This window comes from Hyla sarda, chromosome 9 (assembly GCF_029499605.1).
Source record: "Hyla sarda isolate aHylSar1 chromosome 9, aHylSar1.hap1, whole genome shotgun sequence".
Lineage (NCBI taxonomy): Eukaryota > Metazoa > Chordata > Amphibia > Anura > Hylidae > Hyla > Hyla sarda.
This window is the reverse complement of record NC_079197.1, coordinates 61,170,543-61,191,025: the sequence shown is the minus strand read 5'-3', so window position 1 is coordinate 61,191,025 and position 20,483 is coordinate 61,170,543. Positions and strand designations below refer to the sequence as shown.

General features: G+C 42.5%; 1 long non-coding RNA gene across 1 annotated transcript; it reads right to left on the bottom strand.

The window, feature by feature from the left end:
• Positions 1–5,337: 5,337 nt before the first annotated feature.
• Positions 5,338–20,177, bottom strand: LOC130291294 (uncharacterized). The gene is made up of 4 exons (XR_008847873.1): positions 19,378–20,177; positions 16,473–16,564; positions 10,215–10,280; positions 5,338–5,853 (listed from the first exon to the last, which is right to left on the bottom strand). It is a non-coding gene; the product is annotated as an uncharacterized LOC130291294 (long non-coding RNA).
• Between the last annotated feature and the right edge of the window lie 306 nt (positions 20,178–20,483).

Here is a 20,483-nt window from a genome sequence, read left to right as displayed (position 1 = left end):
TACTTGTCCTATATCCTTTTCCCATTCCTTTATACTGAAGTGCCTCACTCCCTGATTTTTAACATCCCCCATTATTTTAAACATCTTGGAAATTATTGTTTTCCCCGTGCCATCCCTTAAAACCTTTATTATCAAACACTAGTGAATTCCCAACTCCTCTTTCTCATCTATTTTTTTCACTGCCTCCCTTAACTGTACATATCTAAATAGCGACATCATATTATTAGGAATTTTATATTATGCACTCAGCTCCTCAAATGATCTGAGTTTCTCCCCTTCAAAAAATTGTGCAACATATTTTAAGTTATATTTACCCCCAAACCGCCACTCCTGTCCCTCTAATTCTTTAAATCTCGTGTTATTAAATAATCTTGTGCAATCTAGTGAGCCTTTCACCTTCATTACTTTTTTCATTTGCTCCCATACTTTATCCACCATCTCCGCTATAAGCTCCTTTCCCCCAAATTGGATTAAAAAAATTCTCCCATATCTTCCACGCCCCCTTTTTTCTTTTACCATATTAGCAAAGGAATCTGTTTCCTTCCATTTCTTTATGTACCTCAACTAGAGATGAGCGAATCGAAGCTGACGAACCAGAATTTGTTACGAATTTCATGAAAAATTCTGTTTGCAAAGAATGCGAATGTCGCCGCGATTCTATGGCGAGAGTCGCTTCTTTAAACTTCATTTTACAGCGTTTCAGGCTATTGGAGACCTAAAATGGCGGATCCACACGTGAGTACATGGGGCAGGGGATTATCGGAGGGCGGGAAACAGCGACGGGAATGAAGGTAGGCGGGATGACCCTGAATCACATGTGAGATGCAGCCTATCAGTATTCATTGACCCCTGTGTCAGTATGTACTGTGTGTATGTCCCAGCCCTATATAATCGGCAGCCATCTTGCCTCTCTTCATTTCATCTATGCACTCAGAGATAGAGAGGACGGGACTGCGTGTGTGTGAATAGCTTATACCACAGCGTTACACTGAAACTGCTAGTCACATCAGCATTATGGAAAGACAGGAGTGCAGAGTGCTTTGCTGTTCTCACTGAGAAGGATCATTGATATCTAAACCTCCTATTCACGTTATTGAGCATTGCAGCAGAGAAGGGCAGATAGCGGTTAGCTGCCTCATACAGATCAACAAGCTGCCTGATCTTTATGAAGCATCTTATCTCCTAATTTTTCAGCCCAATTCAGTGTTTTTTTTTTGCACTACAAATCATTTGCTACTAAGAATTGTGTGACAGAGTGTAATTTAGGGTTTAATCCCTGTATTTTTTTTTTTGTGTGTGTGGTGCAGCACTGTTGGGTCCTGCTGCTGTCCACAAATATGTTATTTTTCAGCAGACTGTAGTGCATTTGTCTGCCCTCATACGTGCATAACACATGCCTACATCAAAGCATAGATACAGGGAAAGTCCTGACTCCTGGAAAAAGTAATCACCTGCTGGTGTTTTTAAAAAATACTTATTTTTTCTGCATATTGTTGCGCATATTATTGCCCTCATCAGTGTATACCGCATACGTAAATCCAAGTATTGTACCATTTTGTACCTGTTAATCTGTCAAGTGGCTACATACTGTGAAAGTCCAAACAATAGTATTCACCGGCTGGTGTTTTACAAAAATACAGATTTTTTTCTGCATATAGTTGCGCATAATACTGCCCTCATCAGTGCATACCGCATACGTACATCCAAGTATTGAAACATTTTGTACCTGTTAATCTGTCAAGGGCCTACATACTGTGAAAGGACAGCCATAAGTAATCACCTGCTGCTGTTCTAGACAAAAACTGTTTAAAGAGTAGTGTAACGTATTGTAATACCCTCATATACGCACTAAGTATGTCAGGCAGAGAAGTGCCAGGACGTGCACAGAGGAGTGGCAGAGGCCTAAATACTTCAGGCAGAGTTGGCAGCAGACTAGGGGCGAGTGGCAGCAGGAGTTGCAGCAAGAGGCCTGAGCTCCCGTTATCAGACAGCGGTCGTGTCTCAACCAGCAACCCATCTGCCGTCGTCGATTGGTTAACACGCTCATCCACATCATCACAAGCGACATCTGACACCCTCAGTCAACAGTCGGTGGGTTCCTCAGACACAACCCTCAGTTGGCATGGCCCCATCGCAGAACGACGCAGAAAGGCACTCCTGTTCCACGGGAGGTTTCTGTCCACCCTGAGCTCGCCTTATTGCCTTTGTCCTATGCTGTTTCCTCTCCTACAGAAGTATCTTATGCTGTGGGTTCAGCTCCACTATTCACTGAGGATGATCTAATAGAGGACAGTCAGCAGCTACTGCCCAGCCTAGCTTGCTCCGCTAGGGGGCCCAGTAGTGATGCAGAGACTGACGTGGGAGGCGGTGTTGCAAGGGTTCAGGGTCCTGAAGCAGACACTGTTGGGGAACCTGAGGAGGACATCAGTGACGTGCACACACATGTTGATGATGATGAAGCCGATCGCAATTGGGAGCCAGGTGCAGAAGGCGCTTCATCATCATCAGGAGAAAAGAGTTGCAGGTTGCCCTTAAGGCAGCAAGGCACTAGCAAGGTTGGCAGTCAGCGTGGTGGCAGTAGTGGACATTCTGGAGCCAAACGTGCCCGTGGGAGACCACCTGCTTCGAGGCAGCCTACCTTTCCGGGAGGTAGTGGAACAGGGGTTCCTGGAGACGGCGCCAGTAGCAGTCAATTAGTGCGGACTGTAGGTGGGAAAATCAGCTACTCGGCAGTGTGGCATCCAGAGGAGGTTCACGTAGCCACATGCAAGATATGTCGGCAGAAGGTGAAGCGTGGCCAGGGTCCCAATGTCGGCACCACGGTCCTGCGTCAACACATTCTTCGCCACCATAAAGTGGCCTGGGATAACCGTGGCTCCGATGTAGTGGTCCAGTCTGCTGCATCACCCAGTGGCCATCCGCCCCCTCCTTCATCCAGCCAAGGCTCCACCACCTCAGCCGAAGGGGGCTGTGTGTCAAACCCTCCTTCTGTCGCTCCTGCTTCTTCTGCTTTAGTCAGCCATTCCACCAACAATCCATCGGCGAAGCCATGTCCAAGAGACAACAGTATGCGCCCACTCATCCAACGGCGCAGAAGTTGAATGTGCTCCTGTCCAAGTTGCTGGTGCTGCAGTCCCTCCCTTTTCAAGTGGTGGACTCTGCACCTTTCAGAGAATTGATGGCTTGTGCCGAGGCGAGGTGGAGAGTCCCAAGCTGTCATTTCTTTGCGAAGAAGGCAGTACCAGCCCTGCTTAAGTTTGTACAAGAGAAGGTGGGCCAGTCCTTGAGCCTGTCGGTGTGTTCAAAAGTGCACGGCAGCGCCGACGTGTGGAGCTGTAACTACGGGCAGGGACAATAGTTGTCTTTTACGGCCCACTGGGTAAATGTGGTTCATGCACAGCCACAACAGCAACTTGGACAGGTCACACAGCTTCCTCCTCCACGCTCTCGCTCTCAGGCAGTTGGTCCTGTTACAGTGTGCGACGCCGCCTCCTCATCCTCCACCGTGTCCTCTGCCTCCACTGCACGTCCAAATCTCGGTGGCACTTCATCGTACCATGTGTGTAGGGCACGGCGGTGTCAAGCTGTTCTTCACATGGTTTGCCTTGGCGAACTGAGTCACACAGGGGAGGAACTGCTAAAGTTCATTCGTAAAGAAATCCGAGTATGGCTTACTCCACGAAATCTGGAAATGGGAACCATGATGACCGACAATGGGAAGAAAATCGTGTCCGCGCTGCAACAAGGAAGTGTGAAACATGCACCCTGCATGGCACACGTGTTGAATCTGGTTTTCAAGCACTTGCTCAAGTCTTCACCCCATTTGCAAAACATCCTGAAAATGGCAAGGAAACTGTGCATGCACTTCAGCCACTCGTACACCGCCAAGCACACCTTCCTTGATCTGCAGCGTCAGAACGGTATCCCACAACATAGTCTTATTTGTGACATTGCCACACGTTGGAATTCCACCCTCCATATGTTGGACAGACTATTCGAACAAAGAAAAGCCATCACCGATTTCTCGATGATCCAAGCAGATAGGAGTACTCCCCTGTGTAACTTCAATGTGAACCAGTGGCAGCTCATACCTGCCGTTTGCTGAGGCCCTTTGAGGAAGCCACATTATTTGTAAATCGCCTGGATTACGCCATGAACGACGTTATTCCACTCCTACATTTCCTACAACAAATGATTGAAATGATGGCTGGTCACGGCAATGGGCACGTTGCGCCTACATCTCAAGGCTACATGAGCCCTGTGGGGACTGAACTGGAGGAGGAGGATGAAGGGCAGAGCGGAGCACAGTTTAGGTTGGATGAGATGGCCGGTGTTTCTAGTCATCGGACAGGAGAGGAGGAGCAGAAGCAGCCAGAGGAGCTGGAGGGTTATAAGGAAGGCGAGACAGAGGACCCAGACACACCGTGGCAGTATGCAGTGGAGATGGAGGCAGGTAGTCCCTCCGAGTCACTGGCGCAAATGGCACGATGCATGCTCAGTTGCTTGCGTAGTTACCCCCGAATTGTCAAAATTCGTCAGCGGGATGACTTCTGGATCTCCACCTTATTGGACCCTCGCTACCATCCCAGAATGGGGGCCTTTTTTACACCCACTGAGAGGGAGGACAAACTGACTTACTACAAAGAGATCCTACGTAGTCAGTTGGCCAATGCCTATCGGCCGCATGGTCCGTCCACTCGCAGGTCTGACTCGGGGTGCCCTCTGCGCTCACCTTCTACTGCCATGGCTGCTGGGGAGGGGAGGGGTGCAGGAGCAGTACCAGCTCAATCAGCAGCAGCCTGAGTCTACAGTCGCTGATGAGTAGCTTTCTTCACCGCATAGTGAAGCAACTCATCAGCAGCAGGTAGACATGGAGCAGGACCTGAACCAGCAGGTGGTGGCATACCTTGACATGGCCATGCCATGCCATGCAACAAACATTGAAGATCTGCTGGACTTCTGGGCAGCCAAACTTGATTTATGACCGCAACTAGCAGAGTTTGCCCTGGAAAAGCTGTCCTGCCCGGTCAGTAGGGTGCCATCAGAGCGGGTGTTTAGTGCGGCCGGGGCCATAGTTACCCCAAGTCGAACTCGTCTGTCAACTAAAAAAGTGGAGAGACTTACGTTTGTCAAGATGAATCAGGGATGGATCAGCCAGGATTTCCAGCCACCAATGCCAGATGCCTCAGAGTAGATTGACCATGCTGCTACACCAACACTTCCCAACTATGAAATAAAATATTTGATACAAAAGCTGCCTACACTTCAAGGGCAGTATTCACATTAATAAATTGGTTGACTGAGACCGTGCTTCAATTATGAACCAAATTTTATTAAAAGTACAGCTTATGTTGCATAAAATATAGTGCATAAAATATTTCCCACACAGGGCTCTTGTGGGGAAAATAACAGTTGCAATTAGAATAAGTGTGGAGAGCATAAAACAAAAATTTATAGACAATAAAATTGTGTTGTGACCGATAGTCCGGCAATTTGGAAAATCTGATAGTCCAGAAAACCAGTTGGAATAGTCCAGCAAATAAGAAGATGGAATAGTCCAGCAAGTAAGAATAGTATTTCCAGATTGTGGATTAATGTAACATGAAATTAATATTACTGGATAATTGGAGGTCCCGCTCTGGTGGGCTGCTTTGTGAGCGCTTGATGGCACTCGAACCCGGTGTATGACGTGCTCGTCTGCGGTAAATCGGAGGTATCCGAAGTAGATGGTTCCTGCTGGGTTATCTTGTGGTGATAGCGTGTGACGTCAGCAGTGGATGGAAACAGATCACAGGATCAGCAGTTCTCCCATAGCAGGCAGATCTCGATAATGGTGAGAGATACCGGTGGCAGCTGTTTTTTTGATTAAAAACAATCTTTAGTGCTAGTTGGTATAAAAGTCCATAGAGCGGTCACTCTACACAAAGGCTAAACGCGTTTCAGGGTGCTTAAGAGCAAAGTAAATGACCCCTTCCTCAGGAGCTTTGACTTCCAAGTGACACAGTGTATTCAGACATAAGACATGAAAAAAAAAATGTATTAATAGAATGTGAGAAAATTTGAAATTAGATGAAAAATGAATAGAAAATAAAGCGAAGAATACGACATATATTAACCCCTTAAGGACCAGGCCATTTTACACCTTAGGACTAGAGCGTTTTTTGCACATCTGACCACTGTCACTTTAAACATTAATAACTCTGGAATGCTTTTAGTTATCATTCTGATTCCGAGATAGTTTTTTCGGGACATATTCTACTTTAACATAGTGGTAAAATTTTGTCGATACTTGCATCCTTTCTTGGTGAAAAAAACCTAAATTTGATGAAAAATTTGAAGCTCTCTGCTTGTAAGGAAAATGGATATTCAAAATATATTTTTTTTTTAATTCACATTTCCAATATGTCTACTTTATGCTTGAATCATAAAATTGATGTGTTTTTACTTTTGGAAGACACCAGAGGGCTTCAAAGTTCAGCAGCAATTTTCCAATTTTTCACAAAATTTTCAAACTCACTATTTTTCAGGGACCAGTTCAGGTTTGAAGTGGATTTGAAGGGTCTTCATATTAGAAATACCCCACAAATGACTCCATTATAAAAACTGCACCCCCCAAAGTATTCAAAATGACATTTAGTAGGTGTTTTAACCCTTTAGGTGTTTCACAGGAATAGCAGCAAGTGAAGGAGAAAATTCACAAGCTTAATTTTTTACACTCGCATGTTCTTGTAAACCCAATTTTTTATTTTTATAAGGGGTGAAAGGAGAAAATGTATACTTATATTTGTAGCCCAATTTCATATTGGACATACCTCATATGTCTCATATGTCTATGTAAATTGTTCGGCGGGCGCAGTAGAGGGCTCAGAAGCGAAAGGAGCGACAAGGGGATTTTGGAGAGTACGTTTTTCAGAAATGGTTTTTTGGGGGCATGTTGCATTTAGGAAGCCCCTATGGTGCCAGAACAGCAAAAAAAAAAAAAAAAACACATGGCATACCATTTTGGAAACTAGACCCCTTGAGGAACGTAACAAGGAATAAAGTGAGTCTTAATACCCCACATGGGTTTCACGACTTTTGCATATGTAAAAAAAATATATATTTTTTTCACTAAAATGGGTGTTTCCCCCCCAAATTTCACATTTTTGCAAGGGTTAATAGCAGAAAATACCCCCCAAAATTTGTAACCCCATCTCTTCTGAGTGCACTAGGGGTGAACTACAATGCTCAGAAGAGGAGGAGCACCATAGAGCTTTTGGAAAGAGAATTCGTTTGGAATGGTAGTCAGGGGCCATGTGCATTTACAAAGCCCCCCGTGGTGCCAGGACAGTGGACCCCCCCACATGTGACCGTATTTTGGAAACTACACCCCTCACAGAATGTAATAAATGGTGCAGTGAGCATTTACACCCCACTGGCGTTTGACAGATCTTTGGAACAGTGGGCTGTGCAAATGGAAAATTAAAATTTTCATTTTCACGGATCACTGTTCCAAAAATTTGTCAGACACCTGTGGGGCGTAAATGCTCACTGTACCTCTTATTACATTACATGAGGGGGTGTAGTTTCCAAAATGGGGTCACATGTGGGCCCCCATGTTCTGGTACCATGGGGGCTTTGTAAACACGAGTGGCCTTCAATTCCGGAAAAATTTTCTCCTCAAAATCCCAATGGCGCTCCTTCTCTTCTGAGCATTGTAGTGCACCCATAGAGCACTTTACATCCACATATGGGGCATGTTCTTACTCAGAAGAAATGGGGTTACAAATTTTGGGGGGCTTTTTTCCTATTTTCCCTTGTGAAAATTAAAAATTTAGGGTGACACCAGCATTTTAGTGACATTTTTTTTTTTTTCATTTTCCCATCCAACTTTAATGAAAATTTGTCAAACACCTGTGGGGTGTTCAGGCTCACTATACCCCTTGTTACGTTCCGTGAGGGGTGTCGTTTCCAAAATGGGGTCACATGTGGGTATTTATTTTTTTGGGTTTCTGTCAGAACCGCTGTAAAATCAGCCACCCCTGTGCAAATCCCCAATTTAGGCTCAAATGTACATAGTGCGCTCTCACTCCTGAGCCTTGTTGTGCGACCGCAGAACATTTTACACCCACATATGGGGTATTTCTGTACTCAGGAGAAATTGCGTTACAAATTTTGGGGGTCTTTTTTTTCTTTTACCTCTCGTGAAAATAAAAAGTAAAGGACAACACCAGCATTTTAGTGTAAAATATTTTTTTTTTTTTACACTAACAGGCTGGTGTAGACCCCAACTTTTCTTTTTCATAAGGGGTAAAAGGAGAAACAGCCCCCCAAAATTTGTAGTGCAATTTCTCCCGAGTACGGAGATACCCCATATGTGGCCCTAAACTGTTTCCTTGAAATACGACAGGGCTCCGAAGTGAGAGAGCGCCATCCGCATTTGAGGACTAAATTAGGGATTGCATAGGGGTGGACATAGGGGTATTCTACGCCAGTGATTCCCAAACAGGGTGCCTGTTTGCTAGCTGTTGCTAAACTCCCAGCATGCTCGGACAGTCAGTGGCTTTGAGTTGTTGTTTTGCAACAGCTGGAGGCTCTGTTTTGGAAACACTGCCGTACAATATGTTTTTTATTTTTATTGGGGGGACAGTGTAAGGGGGTGTATATGTAGTGTTTTACCCTTTATTATGTGTTAGTGTACTGTAGTGTTTTTAGGGTACGTTCACACTGGCAGAGGTTTACAGTGAATTTACCGCTTGGAGTTTGCGCTGCGGCGAAAAATTTGCCGCAGCTCATACTTGAAGTAGTAAACTTACTGTAAACCCGACAGTGTGAATGTACCCTGTACGTTCACATGGGGGGGCAAACCTCCAGCTGTTTCAAAACTACAACTCCCAGCATGTACTGACAGACCGTGCATGCTGGGAGTTGTACTTTTGCAATAGCTGGAGGCACACTGGTTGGAAAACCTTCAGTTAGGTTCTGTTACCTAACTCAGTATTTTCCAACCAGTGTGCCTCCAGCTGTTGCAAAACTTCAACTCCCAGCATGTACTGATCGCCGAAAGGCATGCTGGGAGATGTAGTTATGCAACAGCTGGAGGTACACAACTATAACTCCCAGCATGCAGAGACAGCTGTTTGCTGTGTAGGCATGCTGGGAGTTGCAGTTTTGCAACATCTGGAGAGCTATAGTTTAGAGACCACTGCACAGTGGTCTCCAAACTGTGGACCTCCAGATGTTGCAAAACTACAACTCCCAGCATGCCCAGACAGCAAACTGCTATGTGGGCATGCTGGGAGTTGTAGTTTTGCAAGATCTGGAGGTGCACAGTATAGAGATCACTGTGCAGTGGTCTCAAACTGTAGACCTCCAGCTGTTGCAAAACTGCAACTCCCAGCATGCCTAAACAGCTCTCTGGGCATGCTGGGAGTTGTAGTTTTGCAACATCTGGAGGGTTACGGTTTAGAGACCACTATAGTGGTCTCAGACTGTAGCCCTCCAGATGTTGCTAAGTAACTCACCGGCTTCCGTTGGATCCAGGGAGCTGCGTTGCCGTCCTCTTCTTCCGCCGATCGTCGCCCACTGCCGCCGCTGATCGTCGCCCGCTGCCGGCGCCGGTCCCTGTCGGTTTCCCCGTCCTGCCCAGCTTATTGTGGGTGGGCAGAACGGGGAAACCGAAAGTAAACCCTCCCGCCCCGATCTGCTATTGGTGGTCGCGTCTAGACCACCAATAGCAGAGATAGGAGGGGTGGCACCTCTGCCACCTCACTCCTATTGCTTCAAGGGGATCGTGGGTGTCTAGGACACCCACGATCCCCTTTATTTTCCGGGTCACCGGGTCACTATAGACCCGTATGACCCGGAATAGCCGCAAATCGTAAGTGTGAATTCATGGGGGGGGGGGGGGGGTCTGATGGATATCAGCAGTCACCCCGGCCTGGTCCCCGCCCGGCGCGCGGCAGGGGCCGGAATTCCCACGGACGTATGAGTACGTCCCTGGTCCTTAAGACACAGGGACGTCCTCATACCTCCGTGGTCCTTAAGGGGGTTAAACACATAAAATTCGCTGCAGAAAGATATGTGAAGGGAGTGGGTGGACTCTGACATATGTCCCGATAGTGAACAAGGGACAATAGGCAGAAGCCAGGCCCTCCCTTACAAAAACCCAAATAGTTTGAAGCTTGCATTAAGACCACCAGGTTCTAATGTAGAGAATTTGTATATTTTCTTACTTTCAGCACGGGACATTTTCACTAAATGGCTTCCTCCTCTCCAATCCTGTTTAATGTGTTGTAGGCCTATAAAAGAAAATGCTTTCAAATTTTTGTTATGTGTTGTGACAAAATGGGCAGAAAGGGGATGTTTTAAATTTCCTTTTTTTATATTATATAGGTGTTCGGAGATTCGTGTTTTAAGAGGTCTCTTTGTACGCCCTATATACTGTTTTTTGCAATCACATTGAATCATGTATATCACTCCTTTGGTATTGCATGTAATTTGGTCTTCTATATTCCATACAAAAGAGTTAGTGCAGGAAGATACGGTTGAGACCTTTTTTGGACCTTGAATTTTAATACAGTTGGGACATGTTCCACATCTTGTGAACCCTTGTAAGTTTAACCAGGAAGTACTTTGTTTTTGTAATGGGGGTCTGATGGAGGGGGCAACTTTGATCCCTAAATTTGGTGCTCTTGTGTACACTATTAGGGGAGGGGATGGTATAATATCACCTATTTCCCGATCTTGGCATATTAAATGCCAATGCTTAGATATTCATTTGTCCACCTTTTTATAGTCTTTACTGTAGGGTAGCACCATTTGTATATTTAAATTATGTTCTTCTTTGGTTTGAACAACAGGTATAAAGAAAGAGGATCGATCCAATTGTTTTACATGATTTATTGATTGGTCAAGGAGTTGGTCCGGATAATTTTTTGCTTTGAACATAGTTGTGAGTTGTTCATCCTCTTCTAGAAATGTTTTATCCTTAGTACAATTTATTTTGAGCCGACGGAATTGGCCCTTTGGGACATTGCTCAACCACCTAGGTAGGTGGCAGCTGTCAAAATTAATATAACAATTTTTTGCAGTTGTTTTTATGTAAGTGCTGCAAAATAATTTTCCAGGACCAGCCTTGATCTCAATATCTAGAAAATTAATATTACATTTACTAATATTTGACGTAAAGTGTATATTGTGACAATTTTTATTTAAATTGATAATGAAGTGCTCTAAATCAACAAAATCCCTTTCCCAAATTTAAATAATATCGTTGATGTACCTTTTCCAGAGCATCAGGTTTGCGCCAAGTTGAGGAATGATGGTTTGTTCCTCCCATGACGCCATGAATAAATTAGCGTAACTTGGCGCAAACCTGGTGCCCATTGCTGTACCAACTTGCTGTAAATAATAGTCCCTCTTCAAAGAAAAAATAATTATGTGTTAAAACAAATTGTATTGATGATTTGATAAAATTAATCTGTTGAGGTTTTATGGAACCTTTGTTCAAAAAATGTTCTACTGCAGACATACCTAAATTGTGCTGAATGATCGTGTACGAAGAAGAAACGTCTAAAGTGGCGAGTATATATTTGTCCGTCCAGTGGAATGATTCTAAAATTGATATAATTTGAGTTTTGTCTTTCAAGTATGTATGAGTTTTTTGAACATATGGCTGTAAAAATCTATCAATGTACTGGGATGTAACGGAACCTATCCCAGACACAATCGGTCGTCCTGGTGGTTTGATGGGGTCTTTATGTGTCTTAGGAAGACAAAAATAAATAAATAGGTAAACGTTCTGGTGTGCTCAAAATAAATTTGTGTTCTTTTTCATTAATGATGTTATTCTCAAGAGCATCTCCACATAGTGTTTGTAATTGTTTGCTATATTCAGTAGTTGGATCCCCTCCAAATTTTTTGTAAGTGGTACTGTCCTTAAGCTGACGTCCTGTATTTAAGATCACGACTCCACCCCCTTTGTTTGCAGGGCGGATCGTGATCTCCCTGATAGACTGAAGTTCTTTTATCGCTTGTCTTTCTTTGAATGAAATATTATTTTTATTTTTATTGTATGTTGTTTGGATCTTCCTCATATCTTTTTCCACTAAATTCTTAAAGGTAGTGATTTCTGCCCCCATAACGGTCTTTGGATAAAACCAAGACTTCAGTTTACATTCTGTATGTATATATTCAGAGACTTTTTGTTGGGATTCTACTGGATGTTTAAAAAAAAAATTTTAAACACAAATTTCTTATGAATTTTTCAATACCTACATATGTCTGGAATTTATCCAATGAGTGTGAAGATGTAAATTTTAAGCCTTTCTCTAAATGTGATTGCTGTGCTAAAGTAAGCTTATGGGAACTTAAATTGATAATAAATGTTTCTAAAGGGGTTATTACATTTTCCCCACTTTTGTTGGGGGCTGGCTGAGTACTTCTATTTCTGAATCTCCTACGTACCCTCTTTTTTGGGGGGTTTCCTAATGCTTCCTGGGCTTGTGGTTTTCTATGGTATTGGATGTACATCTGCAGTTACTGTTTGAATTTTTGTGGTTGTCTGTGTTGGTTGAGCATTGTGGGTTTCTCTGTAAGTGGTATAATTGTGTCTCTTGTGATATGATCTGTTCTGATGTGTGTAATTCCATGTGCGGGAGTTTTGATAAGGACTGTGGGAATTGTAACTTCTCCCTCTGTGAGGTGTATATTTTGGATTGTATGGAGGATTTGTATGGTGGTAATTGTCTCTCCTGTTATTGGCATCCCTGTATTGCGTGGTTTCCCCCAAAAAATTATCGGTACTCAAAAGGAGTGTACCTATTTTGGGTGGGAATGGAATATTGTTTATCTGCATTATGTGTTTGAACTGTTTGCCTATTGGTTTGCCGTAAAAAAAATTTTAGTTTTTTGTTAATAATTTCGGCTTCCAATTTATCTAACTTTTTACATAAAAATTCCTGCTGTTTATTGTACTCAGGGTTCTGGCTAAATTTGTCCAAATCATTTTTCAGAATGTCTATCTGTTGATCTAAATTTACAATCAATTCTTTTCTACGTTCAAGGACCAATTGGACCAGACCCCTAGAGTAATCCTTTAGTGTGGCTTCCCACTTTGAATGAAAATGTTCCCCTTCTAAATCACCTGCTGGTGTCTTAAACAAACTTAAAGGGGTCCTCCGGTGCTTAGACATCTTATCCCCTATCCCCTATTTGTGATCAGTCCCCGGAGCGTGTTCGCTCCGGGACTGATTAGCGGCAACTACAGGGCGGGCTGCGTGTGACGTCACGTCCTCGCCCCGTGTGATGTCACGCTCTGCCCCTCAATGCAAGCCTACGGGAGGGAGCGTCACACGCCGCCTGCCCTGTACTCGCCGGTAATCAGTCCCGGAGCGAACACGCTCCAGGGAATGATTACAAACGGGGTGCAGCGTGCAAGATCACGTGGGTCCCCAGCGGCAGGACTCCCTCGATCAGGCATCTATATATAAGGGATAAGATGTCTAAGCACCAGAGTACCCCTTTAGACCCTTTGGTATCACATTTTTGTCTAATAAATGGGACAAAGATTTAATTTCCCATTGATTCCTCAGTCTTTTTGACATAATGTTGTCTAATTGTTTAAAAAGTTGAATAACTTGAATATCTTTTTGTTCATTTGGAAAGTATTGTTGTGCATTGGTATCATTAAATTAAAATCTTTCAATTGCCTGTTTTTTACTTTCCAAATGTGACCAGATATTCATTTTTATAATAATTGGAGCACGTTCACACTGGGTATGAAAATAGTACTAAAGAGAATAAAGTGGGTGGTGCAGCTCACAATTATATACTGACCGAGGTGAAGTAGGCTAGAAAATACCTATACCCTAGGTGTGAGAGCGAAATAAAATATTTGATACAAAAACTGCCTACACCTCAAGGGCAGTATTCACATTAATAAATTGGTTGACTGAGACCGTGCTTCAATTATGAACCAAATTTTATTAAAAGTACAGCTTATGCTGCATAAAATATAGTGCATAAAATATTTCCCACACAGGGCCCTTGTGGGGAAAATAAGAGATGCAATAAGAATAAGTGTGGAGAGCATAAAACAAAAATTTATAGACAATAAAATTGTGTTGTGACCGATAGTCCGGCAATTTGGAAAATCTGATAGTCCGGAAAACCAGATGGAATAGTCCAGCAAATAAGAATAGTATTTCCAGATGGTGGATTAATGTAACATGAAATTAATATTACTGGATAATTGGAGGCTCTGGTGGGCTGCTTTGTGAGCACTTGCATGCACCGGCACGTCTGGTTCTGATGGCACTCGAACCCGGTGTATGATGTGCTCGTCTATGGTAAATCGGAGATATCCGAAGTAGATGGTTCCTGCTGGGTTATCTCGTGGTGATAGCGTGTGACGTCAGCAGTGGACGGAAACAGATCACTGGATTAGCTGTTCTCCCATAGCAGGCAGACCTCGATAATGGAGAGAGATACCGGTGGCAGACGGTTTTTTGATTAAAAACAATCTTTAGTGCTAGTTGGTATAAAAGTCCATAGAGCGGTCACTCTACACAAAGGCTAAATGCGTTTCGGGGTGCTTAAGAGCAAAGTAAATGACCCCTTCCTCAGTAGCTTTGACTTTCGAGTGTCTCCAAACATTTATATTGCTGTGCTGGTTGATGTTTGCATGTGTGGGTGAATGAACAAAAAACAAGGTGCTGGATCTTAAACAGGTGTTATCACTCCACGGGAGTGGTTGATAGAAAGGTATTCAGACTTCACAGGAATATGTGGATAAAATGTAACATATGATAAGTTGATGTTCACACTATAACATTTGGTAAGTTAATGTTAACACAATACATGATTTTAAGCGGATCCCGCTAAGGGGCTTAGCCTTTCTTGGTTATACTAAATATAAAAAGGAATAAGTTATGGAATCAAAATAAATAAAAATAGAGATAAAAGAAAATAAAAAATTAAATAAATAATAATGTGTATGAAAATAAAAAAAAAAGGGTTCAAGTAAAGAAAAAGCGGTAAGAGATAGTTGTGTAAATATGTCCCATTGTTTGATAGTGTTTGATTAGTTGAGAATGTTAAACTGAATACACTGTGTGAAAAAGAATAGATAAGATGGTTGTTGCCTATAGCAATGATAACATCATTGGGGGACATTTATCAAAACCTTTGCAGAGGAAGAGTGGTGCAGTTGCCCATAGAAACCAATCCGATTGCTTCTTTCATTTTCCAAGAGGCCTGTGGAAAATGAAAGAAGCAATCTGATTGGTTGCTATGGGCAACTGCACCACTCTTCCTCTGCACAGGTTTGAAAAATCTCCCCCATTATGAATGTGTGATTTAAAGTGGTATTTTTTTGAATCACTGAATATTTGATAGCAAAGATGTGAGGTGCCGTGCACTATTAACCCTTTAGACGCGGCGTTCAAAGTTGAACGCCGCGTCTAAAGTGAAAGTGAAAGCATGCCGGTTAGCTCAGGGAGCTGTTCGGGATAGCCGCGGCCAAATCGCGGCATCCCGAACAGCTTACAGGACAGCTGGAGGATCCCTACCTGCCTCCTCGCTGTCCGATCGCCGAATGACTGCTCAGTGCTTGAGATCCAGGCATGGGCAGTCAATCGGCAGAATCAGTTTCCTATGAGAAACCAGTGATCAATGTAAAAGATCAGTGTGTGCAGTGTTAAAAAAAAAAGTGAATAAAGATTATTTAACCCCTTCCCTATTAAAAGTTTGAATCACCCCCCTTTTCCCATAAAAAAAAAAAACACAGTGTAAATAAAAATAAAAATATATGGTATCGCCGCATGCGGAAATGTCCGAATTATAAAAATATATCATTAATTAAACCGCACGGTCCAAAGTCCAAATAGTGCATTTTTGGTCACTTTTTATATCATGAAAAAATGAATAAAAAGCGATCAATAAGTCCAACAACTCTATTCCCAACATAAGGGTACAGCCATGGGGTCCAAGGTGGCGCCCAATTTTGCCAACCTGTTTGTGGGTCTTTTTGAGCAAAATATTATATACCCCCACCCCCTATTTAAGTACTGTAATTATTTTAAACATAACATTGATGATATCTATTTTATCTGGAGTGGCAACCTTGATGAATTAAGTGACTTTTTATCCTCTCTTAACATCAACGATTGGGGTCTAAATTTTACCCATACGATTTTTAAAGACAATGCTGAGTTTTTAGATGTTTTAGTGTTCCATGGTGATTCAGATAAATTATAAACTAAAACATTTTTCAAGAAAGTTGATAGTAATAGTTACTTAGATTTCTTTAGCGCACATTACTGTAAACGGATCAAGAATATTCCTTTTGGGAAGTTCAAACGGATCAGGCGTAATTGCACAAGAGAGTCTGACTTTCATACACAAAGTAATATTCTAAAAGCTAGGTTTCATGCAAAACACTATCCTAGCAAACTTATCGACTACTCGTTTAATAAAGCAAATAAACTTACACAACATGATTGTTTACAACCGTGCAACCCCAGGACAACCAGTTAATACCGACGCCAGACTCCAAATGGTTTATTAATTTTATCACCACGTTCTGTAGAGAGAATAAGGATATTAAGAAGATATTATCCAAGCACTGGCACATTCTCCTTCAGGACCCTTACATCAATAAACTGTTACCCTCTAGCCCTGGTGTCACCTTTAGGAGAAATCGCACGCTGCAGAATATTCTAGCGACTAGCAAGCTAAAAACCAACAAAAATTCTAAACTCACCTTTCTAGACAAAAAAGGGAGTTTTAAGTGTGGTGCCCCAAGGTGCAAATGCTGCTCTCAGGTTTCCAATAGTGCTCAATTTTTTATATCTAGAGTCACTAACGAATCTTTTTATGTACAGTCCTTTTAACGTCAAATTTGGCATTTACCTCCTTCAGTGTCCCTGTAATTTACAATATATAGGACGCACCACCCAGTGCCTGAGAGACAGATTTAATAAGCATAGGAGCAATACTAAACTAGGTTTCATGCTCCACAGTGTCTCCAGACATCTGGTAGAAGTTCACAATTCCAATTTTGGAGTTCTCTCTATTACCCCTATTGAGAGTATCCCTAGAGATGTTCCACAACGGTTCTCAATGCTTAAAAGACGCGAAAACTATTGGATATTTAAGTTACGTACTCTTATGCCCCTTGGCCTTAATGAGCTTATTGAAAGCTCTTTATAATCCCTTTGTGTGTCTGTATCTATATTTTAATCCAGTTCGTAGAATATTTTATTTTAGCATTGTTACGGCTATTTATCTGCCCAATAATTACTATAATATCGTACTATTATTAGTTATTAGGTTATCGTGTAATTGCACATGATATGGTTGATATTCTGTTGCTAGCAATACTGTTGTCACCCTGTTTTGGCACTTTTTAAGTTTTAAATCTTTTATCTTAGGGCTCCCTCATTTATAATAACTTTATATTATATTATACTATATTTGTACATTTTTATCATCCTATGTATTCTGTTTACATCCCTTGTGCCCTATATCGTTGGTTTTATATCTATAAATAGGTGTGATATGTCTTAACCAGGGGCGGACAAATCACATGTGCAGCATGTACAGCTGCACAGGGGCCCCCCACTACACATGGGCCCTCAGGCACTGGCCAAGGGCCCCCTTGAGAGAGAGGTGCAGCTGGTGAGGATCCAGGACAGTTGTCCCGATCCCCACTCAGACATGCGCAATTTTTTATTTATTTTTTACAATCCCTGCGCTGCTCCTGCTTCGGTATCATTAGGGAGACAGGCAGTAGCGCAGGGATGAAGGCACCTGATTCATGGCTCCGCCCCCAGCACAGGAAGAGGACGGAGGCCGAGAGCTGACAGGCCTTCCAGGAGCACAGCGGCTGTCCCCTGTCCTGCCTCTCTTCTCTCTAGCAGTATAACCTGGGGCTGGGGGTTAGCAGCCCAGTGGGGTCACTTTCTCTGCTCCGGTGTCCACAGGTCATATTACAAGAACAATTTTTGGGAGAAATGGCGCATTTTTGCCGCGATTTTTCAAAAAAAATTCTTGTAATGTGACCTGTAGGTGACCTGTGGACCCCGGAGGAGGGAAAGTGACCCCACTGGGGCCACAACATGTGGACACACTGCTTGTTTATTTATCATTAATCCATTAAGGCAGTGTTCCCCAACCAGGGAGCCTCCAGCTGTTGCAAAACTACAACTTCCGGACAGCTAAAGACTGTGCGGGCATGCTGGGAGTTGTAGTTTTGCAACAGCTGGAGGCACACTGGTTGGTAAACACTGAGATCGATAGATTGACTGGGCATAGATCAGTGTTTTCCTACCATGGTGCCTCCAGCTGTTGCAAAACTACAGTCCAGGCCTGCTGGGAGTTATAGTTTTGCAACAGCTGGAGACACCCCGGTTGGAGAACACTATGTATCTACCTATCGATCTATCCATCCCACAGGGTGCCTCCAGCTGTTGCAAAACTACAACTCCCAGCATCTCTCAACAGCCAAAGGCCCAGGAGTTGTAGTTTTTTAGTTTTGCAACATCTGGAGGCACCCTGATTGGTAAAAAGATATTCATGTCCTATCTATCATCTATCTATCTATCTACTGTATCTATCTAACTATCTTTCTATCATCTATCTATCCATCTAATATCTTTCTATCTATCTCATATCTATCTATCTTTCTATCTATATCCATCTCATATCTATCTATCTAATATCTATCTATCTCATATCTATCTATCTATCTATCTATCTCATATCTATCTATCTATCTATCTATCTATCTATCTCATATCTATCTATCTATCTATCTCATATCTATCTATCTATCTATCTATCTATCTCATATCTATCTATCTATCTATCTATCTCATATCTATCTATCTATCTATCTATCTCATATCTATCTATCTATCTATCTATATCATATCTATCTATCTCATATCTATCTATCTCATATCTATCTATCTCATATATCATATTTATCTCCTACCTGAACAATTGATGTATGGGGGGGGGGGGGGGGGGCGCCCAGGCACATTCTTTGCACGGGGCCCTATGCTGTCTGTGTCCGCCCCTGGTCTTAACCTTCATATACTTATGCTATTTTTAATCTTTGAGCTTACCTATGTTTATTTATTATTCTGCTATTATTATTAACTCAATATAATTATTTATTTTTTGTTATTATCAATTTGTTGCCCAGGGATAGCTATTATAGCGTTCATAGTGTTTGCAGCCCATGCATTATTATCGCTGATAAACACAGATTGTCCTGCTGAAAACATTAACGTTCACCATCTGTGTTATAAACTGCTTATATATATATAATTTATGCTGTCTAAATGAAATACTGACTGATCTTGATTTAGACCTGATGTATATACTCACCACTTGTCTCTATTTATTGTAGGAACGCCGCCAGCAGCCTGGATTTTCACTGGACATCACCTCTGACAGCGTGAAACAGCTGCGAGTCTCCTGTCTGTGAGTTTCCCTGTTTGCGCGCACCATTGGTTCAATGTCCCCACGTGGTTTCCTGGACCTGGTGACAAGTCCTTAGATACCAACTCCGCTGTACTCCCGTTTGTTTACATCATCGCACCATGCGCTGATGTTTATTTACAATCCATTCAACCTCGCTCTCATGCAGTACTGCCGAAGCATGAGAGCAGAGGGCATGCTGTGACTTATAGTTATGCAACTCCACAAACGCTAACTGTACTAATTTTATGTTGATAATCTGTTGTGCATCTCGGTTATGACTGACTGTAGTTTTAATTGAAACTTTTACTATAGTTTTGTAACTAGACTAGTGAGTCTATATTGTTTGTTTAGCTCCGCCCACCTTAAGTAGGCGTCCATTGTATAAATAGCACTGTATGCTGCCCATGCCTGTATGCCAATCTGAAGAAGGAGGTTATTGGAAGCTTGTTAATAAACATAGTGCCTCCTGGTACTTTTTCCCGACACCATCGTGTTTGATATCTTTGGACTCTGCGATCAGCGCCCACCAAAAGGTTCTGTTTTTTCCACTTCCTCTAGATACCTCTTCTGTGAAAGTAGATAAGAGACGCTCTTTATCTGCATCAGTAATTGATGGTAAGGAAAGGGAATCTAGGAAGGAGTTAGTTAGTGACTCAGCATCCGGGTAATCTGGTATATTGTTAAGTGAGCTATAGTAGCATAAGAATCCTTTTTTTTTCAGAAGGGAGGTAGTTAATTTTAAGCCCTTATCGCCGTGAGCATAGTATTTTAATGAGCAAGTCTGATATGCTTTGGCAGATTTAATATTGAGAAGGTGTTTAAGCACGTTGCAAACAGAAATGAGTCCTGTTTGGACCATTAATAGTGTTGCTTCTCTTTCCTATCTTCTCAAGAACATATATTTGTGTTAACAGTGAACGTGCGTTGTTTAGGGTGAGAGCCCAGGGCTATGAATTCCCTCTCAAACGATTGGGTATGAAATCTTTGGAGACTAATTGCGCACAAAGTAC